Here is a 6,244-nt window from a genome sequence, read left to right on the forward strand (position 1 = left end):
TTCGATCCCTGGAACAGGAAGATTCCCTGGAGCAGGAAATGGCAACTCACTCCAGGTATTCTTGCCTGGAGATTCCCACGGACAGAGGAGCCTGGCTACAAAGGTGCTACAAAGACCTTTGCGACATTGCCACTCTCTCCTCTGCCTGGGTCTGAAACTGCATTCTAAAAATATGTTTCTATCGGTCTTGTCACTACAAATAATTTTTTCCGGTATCCCAATACTGGAATTCTCATTTACGTTTTTTTCTTTTTCTTTTCTTAACCCAGAAGTCTTCCCAGGCATTCGAGAACACTCTGAACCCCAACCTCATATGTAGCTTAAAGCATTAATCAAATGATCACACCAGTAATTGGACCTGGAAAGAAAGTCTCCTCCTAAAAAGTAATGGGAGACCTGAAGGAGAAGACATTAACCAAACGAAATGGAGGGAGGTAGATGTATAGACAGAGGTAATAGTTGTGACTGTCAGAAACCAAAGAGACTTTTTAAGAAGGAAGGTCAGGTTTGGTTGGAACTTGAATAGTAGAGGAAGCGGGTGGTGGGAGGATCAGATCTGTTGCACCAGTGGTCATTTACACAGCATGGGTTTTATGCTGAGAGCATTAGGGAGTTAGGCAAAAGCAAGATGTGACTTTGGTTATTGCTTTGTCTATGAAAGTTGAATTACTGGAGATAAACATGAAAAAGGGGGGAATGGTTAAAGGGCCATTGCAATAGTCCATGTTAGAAAATGGTAGCTTCCACTAGTGTAGGAAATGTGATGATGAAGAAGAGATTACAGAGATATTTAGGAGGTAGCACCAAGACACTGTGATTGGTCAAATGTAGGAGTAGGAAGAAGAGGGAGTCCAGGATAGTTTCAGAGGTTCCATTCTAACTCTGTGGATTTTGATGCCAATTACTGAGATTATGAGAATTGGACCGTAAAGAAGGCTGAGCTCTGGAGAACTGATGCTTTCGAATTGTGGTGCTGGAGAAGAGGTGGTGATTATTAAAATGACATGAAGCTTATGAAGACTGGTATCTTTTTCATTCATTCAGTAAATCTTTATTAAGTACCTGCTCTGAATCTGGCACTGTTTTAACTGTGGCAGCTGAAAGAAAAACTTGTTCCTCGCTAATGGAGTTTACAGACTGGTTGGGAAGACAAACAGGAGGGAAGAGGGGCAGGGCACAACCTTTAAAAGAATGGTATAGCCTGAAGACATGACATAAATTGATTAGAATCAAATAGGTCCAAGATGGCAGACTAGTGGACTTCCACTAAATTTTGAGCCTCAGTATATGCTGGTTATAACACATCAGCAAGCTGAAAGACACATCCACCGGCACCAAGATCGTTCAAAGGCTGACAAAAAAAGATCAAAAAATGAGCTGCAGCCCAATTCCTGGAATTCTCCACCCTTTCCCTAAAATAGTTGAAGTAATCCTCCTATTCAAGCCCATGAAATTACTCAGCCTGTAGAAGCTAACCACATCACACTTTGCCACTGCTCTTGCCTTCTGAGATGGCCCACACTCTGTCTATGGAGTGTGTTTCTCTCTAAATAAATCCGCCTCTTACTTATCACTTTGTCACTCATTGAATTCTTTCTGTGATGAAATATCAAGAACCTCAGCTTCATCTGAGTCACTCCAGATAATGACTGCAGCCATGAAATTAAAAGACGCTGACTCCATGGAAGGAAAGTTATGACCAACCTAGACAGCATATTAAAAAGCAGAGACATTACTTTGCCAACAAAGTTCTGTCTAGTCAAGGCTATGGTTCTTCCAGCAGTCATATATAGATGTGAGAGTTGGACTATAAAGAAAGCTGTGCGCCGAAGAATTGATGCTTTTGAACTGTGGTGTTGGAGAAGACACTTGAGAGTCCCTTGGACTGCAAGGAGATCCAACCAGTCCATCCTAAAGGAGATCGGTCCTGGGTGTTCCTTGAAAGGACTGATGTTGAAGCTGAAACTCCAGTACTTGGGCCACCTGATGCGAAGAGCTGACTCATTTGAAAAGACCCTGATGCTGGGAAAGATTGAAAGCAGGAGGAGAAGGGGATGACAGAGGATGAGATGGTTGGATGGCATCACTGACTCAATGGGCATAAGTTTGACTAAACTCCAGGAGTTGGTGATGGACAGGGAGGCCTGGCATGCTGCAGTCCATGGGGTTGCAAAGAGTCAGACATGACTGAGCGACTGAACTGACTGATGGACTGAGCTTCATTAGGTCCTAAAAACAGGTGTGTGATCTCAGTTGGAAGCTATGGGTCTTGGCCAGGTTTAATTCTTGGCACATGTTTTCAAATCCCAATCTGAGGTGAATGGTTTCAAAACCATAAATACACAAGATAATTTTAAAGACTTCTTGTTAGTAACTCAGTTGTGTCTGACCCTTTGTTACCCTATGGACTGTAGCACGCCAGGCTCCTCTGTCCATGAGATTTCCCAGGCAAGAATACTAGAGTGGGTAGCTATTGCCTTCTCTGGGGGGAATCTTCCTGACCCAAGGATCGAACTTGCATCTCCTGAGTTTCCTGCATTGCAGATGGATTCTTTACCATGTGAGCCACCAGGGAAGCCCATTTTAGAGACTAATAAACAAACAAAAAGAATAATGAGATAGAGAAGGACATGGAGGCATGGAGGAAATAAGTTTATTTTAGTAAAAGTGAATGTGGAAGATTCCTCTGAGGAGGTAATATTTGAGCTGAAACCTAAATGAAAAGAAGGTAACCTGCTGAAGATCTGGGGGAAAAACATTCCGATTTTAAAGAAAAAATAGTTTTGAGGTTTAAAAAAATAATAAAATGCTCAAGGGAGGCCAGTATGGCTGACCCATAAAAAAATGAGATCAGAGAGGTTATAAAGGTGTCTCTGACATTTACTTTATGGTAAGGAGTATGGTCATGTTAAAAGAAAAGATCGGCACAAAAATCATGGAAGATACTTAGATGTGAACACAGAAGCCCAAGATTAGTAAGTGTGGGTAGGCTTTCAGTAAAGAAATTAGAAGGGGAAGATCTCTCCATGCAATATTTTATTTTTAATGATAACAATTGGTAATAAGTAAGTAGGCATACAGGAATGCCATTGCCAATAAGAAAGCAAAATCCAGTGACTCTTTTCAATGATTTAGTTTCTAGAAGTAACAATAATATAGGTAGTCAAATGATGCCTTTGGAGTCATTAACAAAGCGGGGTTGTGCTGTGCTTAGTCTCTTCAGTTCAGTTCAGTTCAGTTCAGTCACTCAGTTGTGTCCGACTCTTTGCGACCCCATGAATCGCAGCACGCCAGGCCTCCCTGTCCATCACCAGCTCCCAGAGTTCACCCAAACTCATGTCCATCGAGTCGGTGATGCCATCCAGCCATCTCATCCTCTGTCGTCCCCTTCTCCTCCTGCCCCCAATCCCTCCCAGCATCAGGGTCTTTTCCAATGAGTCAACTCTTTGCATGAGGTGGCCAAAGTATTGGAGTTTCAGCCTCAGCATCAGTCCTTCCAATGAACACCCAGGACTGATCTCCTTTAGGTTGGACTGGTTGGATCTCCTCGCAGTCCAAGGGACTCTCAAGAGTCTTCTCCAACACCACAGCTCAAAAGCATCAATTCTTCGGCGCTCAGCTTTCTTCATAGTCCAACTCTCATATCCATACATGACCACTGGAAAAACCATAGACTTGACTAGACGGACCTTTGTTGGCAAAGTAATATCTGTGCTTTTGAATATGCTATCTAGGTTGGTCATAACTTTCCTTCCAAGGAGTAAGCCTCTTTTAATTTCATGGCAGCAATCACCATCTGCAGTGATTTTGGAGCCCCCCCAAAATAAAGTCTGACACTGTTTCCCCATCTATTTCCCATGAAGTGATGGTACCGGATGCCATGATTTTCGTTTTCTGAATGTTGAGCTTTAAGCTAACTTTTTCTTAGTCTCTTAGTCATATCCAACTCTTTGCTTCCCCATGGACTATAGCCCACCAGGCACCTCTGTCTATGGGGATTCTCCAGGCAAGAATACTGGAGTAGCTTGCCATGTCCTCCTCCAGGGGATCTTCCCAACCCAGGGATCGAGCCCAGGTTTTCCACAGAATTGCAGATGGATTCTGTATTAACTGAGCCCCAAGGGAAACCCAAGAATACTGGAGTGGGTAGCCTATCCCTTCTTCAGGGGATCTCCCTGACCCAGGAATTGAACTGGGGTCTCCTGCATTGCACATGGATTCTTTACTAACTGAGCTACCAGGGAAGTTAAATTTCATTTTTAAAAGCTTTTTTTTTTTTTTTTTTTGGTGGGGGGGGCATTTGGCTTGGGAGATATTAGTTCCCTGGCCAGGGGTTGAACCCAGACACCTGGCAATGGAAGCATGGGGTCCTAAACAATGGAATACCATAGAATTTTCTAAATTTCATTAAATATTAAGCAAAAGGTCAAATTGTAAAAATCTATATTTTTCACAATAAAGTTAGAGGAAAGAGTCAGTGACCAATATTTAAGCAGAGATGGGAAGATTAGAGATGACAGTCTGGAAAAAGAAGCCATAGTAGAATATACATGATGTAAAAACAAACTTCAGCTTTATAAGTAGGATTGGTGTGTGTGGCATATTATATTATGTATAAATTCTTGCTGCTTCTCCCTGGAAGGGGTATCACCTACTTGCCTCACTAATGTCAGGCTTGATAAGATGACTTGCATTATTTGCCAATGAGATGTGACAAGTAGTATTTGTCATGCACAGGCAGAAGCTTTAAGAGCTAGCATGTGCTATGTTCTGTCTTTTCATTCTGCCACAAGATCAGCAGTGTTGTAGACAGAGCCTTTCCTGTCATGCTGAAAACTACCTGCAGCAGATATGTTGCTGAGCTATGGGGGACATGCGTTGAGAATGAAAACGAAACAAGTCACCAGGTTTGACAGTAGCCTGTTACTGCAGCATAACCTAACCTACTGAGATTAATACAGAATTTGGTTCCAAAATTGTGGTGGTGTGTTACGATAAAAACCCTAAAATATGAGCCATTGAATTCAGGACTCAGCAACAGGTGACAAGGTAATTATTACTAGAGGCTAGAAGGATGGCAGTCTATGTTATGCAGTGTCAGAAGGTTTGGTGAAATAGTTTTCAATTAATTAGAAGGCAGTTAATGTCCCTGGTGAACTCAGAGCTTTCAGTGAAATGGCAGGCAAAGGGCTTGTAGCAACATGCGTCAGTTACTATTGGCAACAATGGACACACTTGTAGTACAATAAAAAGAAGGACTCAGAAAATAATTGATCAGTTTGCAAGCTCTAATGATAGAGAATGTAGCATCTAGAAAGTCAGAGAAAAAAGGAGGGGAGATTTGCTTCCCTGCAGATGATATAGCATGAAAAAGGCAGGAGGAACGAAAGTTCACAAAGTGCATAATGTGCAGAAGGAATTGAAATGAATCCAGTGTGGTGGGAGCTTAGGTTTCATAAGGAGTTATTGGAAATGAACTGGAAAAGATTAACAGATTTTTGAGAAGTTGAGATTTGGAACTTTATCTTTTAGGCAGTAAAGATTTGTAGTTTTATATATAAACAAGGGAAAAAATAAGAGCAGGGCATACTATTAGTATATTAATAAAGCTGTTTTTCATTAAAACCATTCCACTCTGAGACATGTGTCCTCTAGATTTCTTGTTCCTTTGTTCTATTTAATTTTGTGGACAATTTTAAAATACCAAAATATTATTCAAACTAAATGCAAGTTGTTCAGTGAATAAATGTAGGCAGTATATCAATAGCATGGCCCCAAAATATTTCTTTTGCATGGTTTCTCTGAAGATTCAAGCCCAGAAAATTCTGGAGAGTATAGTAATTATGTGTTGTTATTAAATGTGTGACAGTAAAGAAATAGCTTTTTTAGAGAATAATAATTTGATAAGTGAACCATGGAGTACGACTATATTAATGCAAATTGAAAGCAGAATCTTATATTTTTTACTCTGTTTGCATTTAGCATTTAGTTATTTTTCTAGCAGATAAATTGACAACCAGAGTTGTTTTTCTGATAACACAAATACAAATTATACCTTCACTTATTAATAAAGATTCTGCAGCTATCCTTAATCTGAAAATAAATGTTCTTATAATAGTATTGTGGTTGCTTAGCATAAACTGTATTTAATTATACAACTTCTATTAGAAAAATGAAAACATAGTTTGTTCTGTGAAAGTTTACTTCCACTCTTATAAATCTGAAAGCCTCATATACAGTCATC

This window comes from Bubalus bubalis, chromosome 8 (genome assembly GCF_019923935.1).
Source record: "Bubalus bubalis isolate 160015118507 breed Murrah chromosome 8, NDDB_SH_1, whole genome shotgun sequence".
NCBI lineage: Eukaryota > Metazoa > Chordata > Mammalia > Artiodactyla > Bovidae > Bubalus > Bubalus bubalis.